Source organism: Alosa alosa, chromosome 17 (genome assembly GCF_017589495.1).
Source record: "Alosa alosa isolate M-15738 ecotype Scorff River chromosome 17, AALO_Geno_1.1, whole genome shotgun sequence".
Classification (NCBI taxonomy): Eukaryota; Metazoa; Chordata; class Actinopteri; order Clupeiformes; family Clupeidae; genus Alosa; species Alosa alosa.
The window spans coordinates 26,091,618-26,102,817 of NC_063205.1; the positions used below are offsets into that span (position 1 = coordinate 26,091,618).

The 11,200-nt window shown below is 41.5% G+C and overlaps 1 pseudogene; it reads left to right on the plus strand.

Moving 5' to 3' along the window:
* Nucleotides 1-1,130: 1,130 nt before the first annotated feature.
* On the plus strand, nt 1,131-1,993 carry LOC125310757 (annotated as a pseudogene).
* Nucleotides 1,994-11,200: the final 9,207 nt, after the last annotated feature.

The following is an 11,200-nucleotide window of genomic DNA, read 5'->3' on the forward strand; positions in this document are numbered from 1 at the left end:
ATTTTACCTTTTAGTTAGTGCAGCATGCATACACTTTAAAATGTTAGTTAAACAGAACTCCTTTTTATTGAATCTGTTATTTGTGAATATTTTGGCTTATATCTAACAATCATAATGATGATGATGATGACAATGATAACCATGCTTATGATGATTTTTGGACTTGGACCATTGATATTTTTGCAGAGAATTGACTTTTACATAGGTTTTTCAATGACCAAAACTTCCAGACTTTTTCAAGACTTTCAAAAATGTCCATGTGTGTCCAGGTCTTGGAAATAGTCATTCAAAATTCTGTATTTCTCTAGCCTTGTGCAAGCACCCTGATAACAATAATCTTTCACAATGTATGTTTATTTTTAATGTTTTGTTTTTCTTTCATTTATATTCTTTTTTGTGAGCCAAAATTTATGTTGAAGGCTACTGAATATTTGATTGAAGTTGCACAATTTAAATGTTGGCCCTTTGAAAATGCAATGAAATAAATAAAAGGTGAAAATAGAAATCCTCTTTACTATCTATCAAAGAAAACCAATCAGAATATGGAGGAATACATTGCTTCAATCTGTATAGATACATTGCATTACATATTTTTTCACACGGTTTACACTAAAGAAAAAAGTATCAGGGAAATGTTAGAGAAGATAATAGAGATGGCTTTTAACAGAATATTAATATCCAATGAGATGTACAGTAAATGTTTATAAAAAACTTTCATTGATCATACTCTTTTCCTCTTCCTTTGAACAGATGAGCTGACACACTTGAATTGTGAATTTCAGACCTAGTCATGGTCTTAGAAAAAGGTAGGTGTTGTATTATTGTGGTTAAATGTCAGGATATGGCTTCCTATATGATGGTTTGTAACTGAATTATGAGTTACATATGTAAATATATACAGCTCTGGAAAAAAATCAGAGACCACTGAAAATTTGAATGTGATCGTCAACTCATTTGAATGTTATTCAGCAACAATAGGATGACATCAGAAAAATGTACAGTGGCAGTGGCAGTGACTACTTGGCCCCAAAATAAAGAATCGGAAAGTAGATAAAGCCTCTGCTCAGTCACCATTGTATTTCTTTGTACCTTCAATTGTTATTGCTGTAAGGTGTAATCCTGTGTGTTTTATGAATTTGTCTTGAATGTGTTCCACAGAGACTCTAAGGCTTGTACTTGTGGGTAAAACTGGAGCAGGAAAGAGTGCAACAGGAAACACCATACTGGGAAAAACAGAGTTTGAAGAAAAAAATTCACTAACATCAGTGACTGAAAAATGTAAGCGGTGTTCTGTACATTTGGAGGGTACATCAATCATTGTGATCGATACCCCAGGTCTGTTGGATGCAACCAGTAGTGAAGAACAGGGTAAGCAGGAGATAGAGAAATGCATCCACATGTCTCTTCCTGGGCCTCATGCGTTCCTGCTGGTGATCCGGCTAGGTAGATTCACAAGGGAGGAGGAGGATGCTGTCAAGTGGATCGAAGAAAACTTTGGAAAAGATGCTTTAAAATATACCATTGTTCTCTTCACTGGTGGATATCAGCTGGAGAAACAATCAGTGGAGAAGTTTGTGAATGAAAGTGATTCATTGAAGTGTGTCGTTGAGAGATGTGGAGGAGGCCACCACGCCTTCAATAATACAGAGAAGAACAACCGAAATCAGGTTAACGACCTCCTGAAGAAGATAAAGGACATGGTGGAGTCGAATGGAGGGCAACACTACACCAGTGACATGTACAAGGAGGTTCAGAGAAAGATGCAAACAGACAAATGCCTCACAAAAGTTGTAGAATGTGCTTTAATTGTTGTAGCGGCAGCAGGTCTAGGAGGTGGAGCACTGGGAATAGGAAGAGTAGCAGCAGCAGCAGCAGAAGCAATGGGAGCAACAGCAGGGGCAGCAGGAGCAGCAGGAGTAGTAGTGGGACTAGGAGCCGCATTAGCTGCATTAGGGGCAGCAGTATTAGGGCTAGTCCACACATAAGAAACCGATCTTTTTTTCATCCGTCTTCCCTGAAACCGCATCAAGAATATTTGCGTCCAAACGGATCCATCTCAACACGACTCAACACGTTACTTCATACCCCAGGCCTATAGGTGGCACTGTTTCTTTACAGAAATTGACCAAATTTTGTGCTTTACAAACAGACAGAATAGGCTATGATGAAATGGCTAGTGTAAGGAAACCAGAATTGTTTGTGTGGACTGATGGTGAACTGTCAACTGTAGTCAACTGTAAAACTAATAAACTTTATTTTACGGTTTGTGAAGGGTGCAGTCCCGTCCTTTATTTGGCTAACGCAGGTAGGCCTACTAATCACCTTTACTTTCTTTGGTTGTAGCATAGTCCGTGATTCACATTAGTTTTGGCTATCACCGCAATTAGGCTACTAAACGCAAGGCTTACCCAAGTAGGCTATTCTGTCGCCACATTTATAATATTGCTATAAAACCTTTGTTAGTAACAGTCAATACGTTTGCCTGCATCAAATCGCACATTTGCATTCAGTGTGCTACCATCGGCTTAACGTGAGTTCTAAGCGTCTTTGTATGCTTATATCTGATTTCACTCGACTGAATGCATGTATATATGTTGTAATACATGTAAAATAAATGAATGACACTGGCACTACGCACAAATTAATGTAGCCTAAACTTACACCGCACTTTCCTAATAACTTAAGTTCTCTCGCGTCACTGACAGTAGCTAGAATGCATTAAAAACACCGGGGAAAAAACAGTGTTCAGTCCACCAAGTCATAAGCTATCGGCATGAAAGCACCAGTTGTGATATTTATCTTACGGAGTGTAATCGTAGGTAATGTCATGTATGAAAACTAGTATTGTTAGGCAATACTATAAGTGCAAGTCCAGGGCAGCTGAGGTGTGGCGATGACATCATCGACACGCATAAAGCAGGATGTCGCGGTTTAAGCTGTCTAAACTAATTCAAAGCGGACTACGGTTTCAGATTTCTCCACTCTGGGACCAGGTTTCAGAAAAGTGCGGTTTCGGGCAGTGCGTTTACAGGATTCGTTTGGACGCTCGGCCAAGACGAAGCAAAACCTCTGCGTTTAACCTAAAAAGCGACTCCGTGTGGATGGGCCCTTAGGGACCAGAAGGGAGAGAGTTGCATGAGCAGCAGGAGCCACAGCAGCAGGAGCGGGAGACACAATAGGAGCAGTCGTACAATAGGAGGGGCAGTTGCAGCCACAGTTACAGCAGGAACTGTTGGAGGAGGACTTTAGCAGCAGCTGCACACACAGACGAAAAGCCAGAAAAAAAATAATGTGCAAGGAGAGAACACTGAACACTTAGAAGACTGATCTCACAATTCCAATCCACCTCACTTGATAACAACAGACATTGAGTGACTTCATTCTGTGTTTGTTTGCTGGGTTTAGATTAAATTAAGCGGTCTTGACAGACAACAATGAAAGTGGATATGAGATCAGTCTGTCTACATGAAGACATACCGTCACATTACCGAACATTTCTATAGTAACTTGGCTACTAGCTATTAGATAATCACTTTCAATGTAAGTCCAATAATACCAATATGAGTTTTGCTCTTATGCCACATTTGCCTCCCTGACAATGCTAATAGTACAATTTATGTTATGCTATCATATGGCCTGTGTGTAGAGAGGGTTTGATAGAATAGTGGCTTTTAGTGGTCATCAATTAACATTGCACTGAAATGCTGTGTATATACTATACATTTTACTCCATGCATGGTTTATGTCTCGTTTAAGGTTTAATGTATTTTTTACGGTGGTTTCTTGGCTTAAGATGACCTTGCAGTTCATTCTGGAACATTCCTTTTATAATTACTAACAAACATTGTGCCTGCCATATAACACTGACTTTTAATACATGGATCATGAACTTAAAGGTTGTATCAGCGATAGCGGGGATACGTCACTTCTGTTGATGTTCAAACAAAACAGAGAGCTAGCTCACTACTCCCTCCCCCTCCCTCCCGTGCAATTAAAACTCTCCTAAAAGCGCATCTTGTCGGTTATTGGTTGAAAACTTTATTTTGCCTTTGAGTGGGTTGCCAACCCTTGTTGGTAGCAATTGTTTTTGTGTACAGATCTCGGAGCCTATGTTGCCTACAGAGACACGTTTTTTTGACGGCCTGTTTATGGGGCAGACAGCTAGCAGATCATTAGGTTAGATTAGATGAATGTGATCATTTCTGTTTGGGTCTTTTTTTGACATCACATCACTCCCTGGGACGGTGGGCTAATTCTCATCACATCACTCCCTGGGACGGTGGGCTAATCACTGGCTCTATCTCAAACAGCTCTCTGCTTTTATTGTTTATACTCTGCAGCATCAAATGGACAGAAGACAGCTACAGTAACTAAAGTACGAGCCTGTGTTAACGGACAGTTTACATCTGTGTTTGGCATCTGTGCGTTTCCGAGACACAGAACACGGTGATGGGATTATATCCAATCAGAGATAGTTCAGCGCTACCATTGTCTATCTTGAAACACTGCCGCTGCAATATAGATGTGCAGACAGGCCTAATGAAGGCAGGGAGGCTTTGTGGAGGAACAGAGGAGGATTGGTCAGGTGCCACAGGAGGTCTTGCTAATGAGAAGATGGAGAGAGGTTAGGGAAGAAAAAAGGACTTTCAAAATGAAGCAAAAGTTTACTTTCTCTAACTGTATGTATACTGTACCTGAGTGAGTGTGTGTGTGTGATGTGTTGTGTGTGTTTGGTGGGTGAAATGTTTCTCTGTCTCTTTCTCTCTCTATCCTCTCTCTCTCTGTGTGTGCGCGTGTGTGTGTGTGTGTGATCCAGTGCCATTCTCAGGTAGCGTAGATGTGAGTGACACAGTGAGTTGATGGGGTAAATGGTGCATGAAGAGAGGAGAGAAAAACACACAACCTGGAGTCCTCTGCTCCTGAACACACACACAGACATACAAACACACACCACAAACAAACACAATCACACAGTCTCTCTCTAAAACGCACACAAACACAAACCACCATGCCTGCTGCTTAGACATTTGCAAGCCAGCCAACAATAAAGTCTCATTTCTCACATCTCGTTAGTATTCCTCTCTCTCTCTCTCTCTCTTTCTTTTTCCATATCATTACTTCTTCCTGTTCTTCTTTCTGCTCCCTCTTTTTTTACTCCCCCTATTTCTTTCTCTCCCCCTTCTCTCTCTCTCCCTCCATCCTGCATGCTGGTTGTATCTGTGTGTTCGGATGTCTATCTGGGAGAGACGACTCTTCTGAATCTTTCATGAGAAATCACTTGAACGGGCTCTGGGTAAGGTGTACAGCTCTCTTTTTTCTCCCTCTCTCTCTCTCCCTATTCACTGACTCTACCTCCATCTATCTAGTTCTGGGTGAAGAACATGACATTGAAAAGCCGAACTACGGAAAACAGCCTTTGCATTTCTTCTTGTCCACTTAGTGGGTTGTCACCCTTGTCATGTTTGATTGACGCCCAAACTTGCATGACTGATGCACACTGTCAATGGAAAATAACAAGCCCCTCTTAAAGGCTTCCTCTGAACGACTGTTTTATACATTTTCTTTCTTTTACTGTCTTTGAATGCTTCTTGAGACTTTTCTTTCTTTCTTTCTTTCTTTCTTTCTTTCTTTTTTTCTTCTCTTTCCATCCTTCACCTCCCTTCAGACTGGCCGCCCTGTTCTTCCCCTGTACTGAGTGACTGTCTGGATGGGTCATTCATTCATTCATTTCTTTCTTTCTTTTCCTTTCCCGTCAACCCCTCTCTCTTCCCTTCCGACTGGCTAAGTGGCTGTCTGGCTGGGTCATTCATTCCATCATTCATTTTTTTATTTATTTGTTCATTCATTCATTTGTTCATTCTTTCTCCCTCCATCCTTCCTGGCTGTGTGGCTGTCTGGATGGGTCATACATTTATTCATTCATTCTTTCTTTTATTTTACTTTCCTTCTTTCTTTCTCTCTTCCTCCCTCCATCCTCCCCTCACGTCGGAGTAGTGAGTTGAGTGGCTGTCTGGATGGGTCAGTGGATGTGAGCAGATTAGACTGCAGCGTTGCAGCTCTGTGCTTCCTGTGAGCTCAGCGAGATCAATGTGGCCACGGCATCATATCACAGTCAAAGGGCCTCACACTCACACACTCCTTCTCTCTCTCTCTCACATATACACACACACACACAGTCCGGGAGATCAGAGCCACTTCAATGGACCGGCTGTGCAAGTGACATTTAGATGCCCAGAGATCAAATTAATGTGGTGGACTGTGTATCAGTGGGATAAGTGTCTGTGTGTGTGTGTGTGTGTGTGTCAATGTGTGTTTAACTTTGATTCTCCATGCTGTTCTTGAAGTTGCTGAGCTAGATGTTAATATTGCCTAGAATGCTCAATTTTCAGCTTCAAAAAACAAACAATTTAGCAGAGATTTACTGAGAAATTTGTTCAAACAGAATATGCAGCAGAGGCCATACATATGAATGAAAGCTAAATTGATAAATATGCTGACTGCCTGGATCTCGACTCTCAAAACCACTTTCAAAGAACTCCCACAGCCTTTCAAGGCCTCTCAAGGTCACTGAAGGTGCAAACTGAATTTTAGAAAGCCACACAGTCAACTTCACTTTGACGAGGACCAAATCTTCTTATGGGTTCTTTGTTGTCTGCAGATTTCTTTTTTGAAGAACTGAAGCATGTTTCTGGTGTGTTTTTTTTTCTTTTCATTTTTCTATTTTTTTTAACTTGTCATGGCAGGTTATTCAAATGGAAAAGTTGCTGCACAAAGTTCTTGGCTTGACTTCTTGAGTCGGAAGAATTTTCACTGGTCTAGCGTGGGGAAGCAATTTTGCGGAGAACAGCCATGTTTAATGCACTATCCCCTGTAGAGATGACTATCTGCTGATGTATCTAACCATCCAATAATTTGCTCTCTCTCTCTCTCTCTCTCCATCTTTCTCTCTCTCTGTCTCTCTCTCTCTCTTTCTTTCTCTCTCTCTCTCTCTGATGTCTGTATTTCTCTTTCTGTAAGCAGAGGCCATAGATAATTAAAGCCATGCATAGTACCATCCCTGCAGAGGTAGACAAAACCATTTCCTTATGCCCTCTTCGCCTGTATGTGTGTGTTTGTGTGTTTGTGTGCATGTGTGTGTGTGTGTGTGTGTGTGTGTGCATGTGTGTGTGTGTGTGTGTGTACACGTGTCAGTATGAGTGGCACACAGAGGGCAAATGGGTGGTAATCCTGGTTGTCTGCCTGTTCATGAAATAATCATCAATCAAACACACTCAATTTACAAGACAAAAAAGTTCAGGGTGCTCAGGAAGTTTAAGTTCAATGTTTGAAGGTGCTCATTGGGGTCGGGAATTCATAATCAGTAGAAAAAAGAAAATCCAAGACACTTCTTTTTTTAAAAAAAAAGGTAATAAAGCCTTTATTTCAATGGCTAGTTCTTAATTAAAGAAAAGCAACCTTCTCTGCATTATTTTAACTTTTCTATTATGAACTAGCCAATGAAATAAACACATTTAATTTACTTTATGATGATATATACACATACACATACTATATACATGAGTGAATGTTTAGTTTTATTTATTTTTTTAATTCAAAGTAATGATTTTATTTTATGGTGCAACACTTGTTTTGACTGTGCATATGACATCAAAGTCTCTCGACTCTCGTGTGTGTCACAAACACCTTCTCCGTGCAGGTGGATCAACTCATTCAGCCTGTCCATCCCTGGCTCAGGCCTCTTGGACAGCAGGCACTTGAGAGAGAAAATGACCCACTTTACTATAGACACCATTACCTAGGGAGGAGGGAGTGTGTGTGTCTGTCTGGCTATCTGTGGGTGTGTGTGTATATGTGTCTGTGGGTGCATATGCGTATGTGTGTGTGTGTGTGTGTGTGTGTATGTGTGTGTGAGAGAGAGACAGAGGTGGGTGAGGTAGGAGTATATGTGTGCGTGTGTGTGTGGTTGTGTATGTTGAGGGAGGAGGGTGTGTAAGTGCATGTGTGTGTGTGTGTGTGTGTGTGTGTGTGTGTGTGTGTCCCATAACCACCCCAACCCTATAACCTGCAGCACTACCCCCACCCCAAGACATGTCACCGTTTGGGGTTTAAAATACGAGAAAAAATGAAAATGCGAAAGAAGAGGGATGAATAAATGATGAGACCAAGGCAGGGTTTTAGAACACAGATGGAGAGAGAGAAAGAGAGAGAGTTTTGTGTATGTGTGTGTGTGTGAGTGATGGAGAATATTAGCCCTGGTCTGGGGTGCTGGAGGTTGTCTAGAAAGGCACTGAGAAACGTGAGATTCATTCCCCAGAAACAACACCTTGAGAGAGGGGCGATTTTAGGTGCTCCAGCTGCAATACCGGCACAGAATGGAACCCTGTGATTGTTCCGGAAGGTTGTGCAACAGCAGCGACAGTGATGAAAGATAACACATGATTGATGAAAGGCTCAGTGTGTGCCTGTGTATCAGAGACAGAGAGTAAAACAATGAGAGACAAATTGAGAGGGGGGCGATATACACCTGTGTTTGTGTTTGTATCTGCCTATCTGTGTGTGTGTGTGTGTGTGTGTGTGTGTGTGCGTATGCATGCGTGTGTATGTACTGTATGTACGTGTGTCTGTGTGTGTGTGTGTAAGCCTGTGTGTGTCTGTTTGTATGTGTGTCTGTGTATGTGTGTGTATGCCTATGTGTGTTTGTTTGTATGTGTGTCTGTGTATGTGAGTGTATGCCTGTGTGTTTGTGTGTGTGTGTGTGTGTGTGTGTATGTGTGTGTTTGCTTGTGTGTGTGTGTATGTGTGTGTTTGCTTGTGTGTGTTTGCCTGTGAGTTTGTGCATGCCTGTGTGTGTGTAAGTGTGTCTCCCCTGTGTCGCTGTTTGACTCAGAGCTCTGCAGGTGAGGTGTGCTATCTCAGGATGAAGCCTGATTGTCACAAAGCATCTCTGTCATTCCCAACAGCTTTCCATCACACCCCCTCTCATTGTACACACTTCTGTCCATGTGTGTTTGTGTGTGTGTGCGTATGAATGCTCCCCATCAACACACCTCTATCACAACTGGGGTTGCAAAGGGGTGGAACATTTCCGGTACATTTCCGGAAACTTACTGGAAACTTTCCATGGGAAGCTGGGGAATTTTGGAAATATTCCAAATTGTAAACTTTCATGGAATTAAAGGAAATTATGGGAATGAATGGGAATATATGGGAATTAACTGGGAATTTTTGGTAATTCCTACTTTTTCATATACATACATTAACATTTTGTTTCATAATAACCAATATGATTTGTTTGTTCATATTTTCACTTATCTTAGCATAGAAAGCTAGCTACCATGCTAGCGGGAATCCCATTCTCTGCCTATGGTTTACTAGCGTGCTAAGCTAGCAACACTGAAACCACTGAACTGCCCAAGATACACCACGCCACTCAACAACAAAATTCGATTGGTTGGAACATTAACTGACTATCAGTTTGTTCAGTTAGAATCCCAGAAAATGGTAAAACAAGTAAAAAAAAATGACGTACCACCCCAACCAAACCTTATAGATTATGTAAGTTATATATAAGTTGTCAAGCTTAATCAGACAGATTAATCGTCCCAATCGTCAGCGCCACGGAGAGTAACTATGCAATTTTGAAGTCCATCGAACGTACATGAAGTGTAACCAAGAAAACAACAACAAAAACATTAGGCTACATGACCCCTAATAATAAAACAACAATAATACGCGAACACTATTTGAAGGGCATCTGACGAGCCTTGCGCTCCGCAAACTCGTCCACGATGCTCGGTGTATGTCCATTTTCTTTGCTCTCTCATTCTCTATGGACAACATGGCAAGTCCACTCAGTCTCTCCTGTCCCACTATGCTCCTCAAGTGGTTTTTAATGATCTTTAACTTGGAGAATGAGCGCTTAGAGGTTGCAATGGTGACGGGAAGAGTCAAAAATAAAATTAGGGCGGTGCAAATCTCACTGAATGCAGAAGTTACTGCTGGGTGGTTGCCTCTATGGCGAGGGGTGGGCCGGGGCTCAAGCCCGAATCTTTTTGTATGTGTTTTCAATTTCCAACGATTTTAATTTCTAATTTAACTTCCCCTCGGTTTCTCTATAAATGTTACAAAATGTAGCCTACTATTACTGAGCAAATATCCCTTACTTTCAAAGCCCAATATTGACAGATAATTTGATTTCCCACACGATGAGTTTAGGCAATGCCAATGTAGCGGTTTACGCCATAAACCTGGCAGGAAAGTTCAGAGCGTATGAGTCAGTTTAAACAGCAAGCCGGTAAGAAAAATTATTGTCAAGACATTAGGCAATTAGGCTACTGTACCCGATATACAAAAAAATAAACTTCAGAAAGACAGAAAGTTTGTTGTACTGTATTCTGTAGTCTGTATTCTGTAGTCTCAATGACCGAATCAGTAGATATACCTGTTGTCAGTTGAGTTCGTTCAATTAATTTATTGTAGGCTAGTAGCCAGGCAAATATGAAACGGAGATGTAACGTGGCTACCGGCGGGATTTTGAACTTGCATGTTTCATGCATTTTAGGGCAAAAAATACCATGGGATTGATGTGTTCTCCATTTGAGGAACGTAATCAATTGGCGGGGATGCACAGACAGCTCAGACACAGAGCGCATATAGGCCTAGGTTAGGCTACTTTCACTTTCTAGAGCGCATTCATTAGGCTACGTAAAAGATGCTTCATACCAAAACAACGATCAAACATTATCAAATGTATCATGACGTGTTGTCACAAAGACTTACTCCAATTAGAAAATCGAAACCAAATTCATGTAAGTGTAAGTGTTCTCTCATTGACGCCTGTAGGAGACAATATCGTTGATCCAATTTTGTAAATTTGCACGTCGTAAAGTTCAATATGAGAGTTAAAATAAAGCCAGTCATACAGCAGAACATTTTATTCAATATTTTACACCTACTAAATCATCAAAGTAAATTTCAAAACTTTTCAGCTACCGTGAGTCATAACTCGTCTTGACTGGGGCAACCTATAAGCCTAATACGTCCCACTCTGATGAAAATGATTGAAAAGATCATGATCTTAGATCCTCCGGCCTTGTGCCGTGGGAGAGGCCCGTCCCACCTTACCCGGAGGGGGTCCCGGGCCGGGGGCGTGCCGCACCCCCCGCACCCCCTCAAGCTCCGCCCCTGAACTGGGCAACTC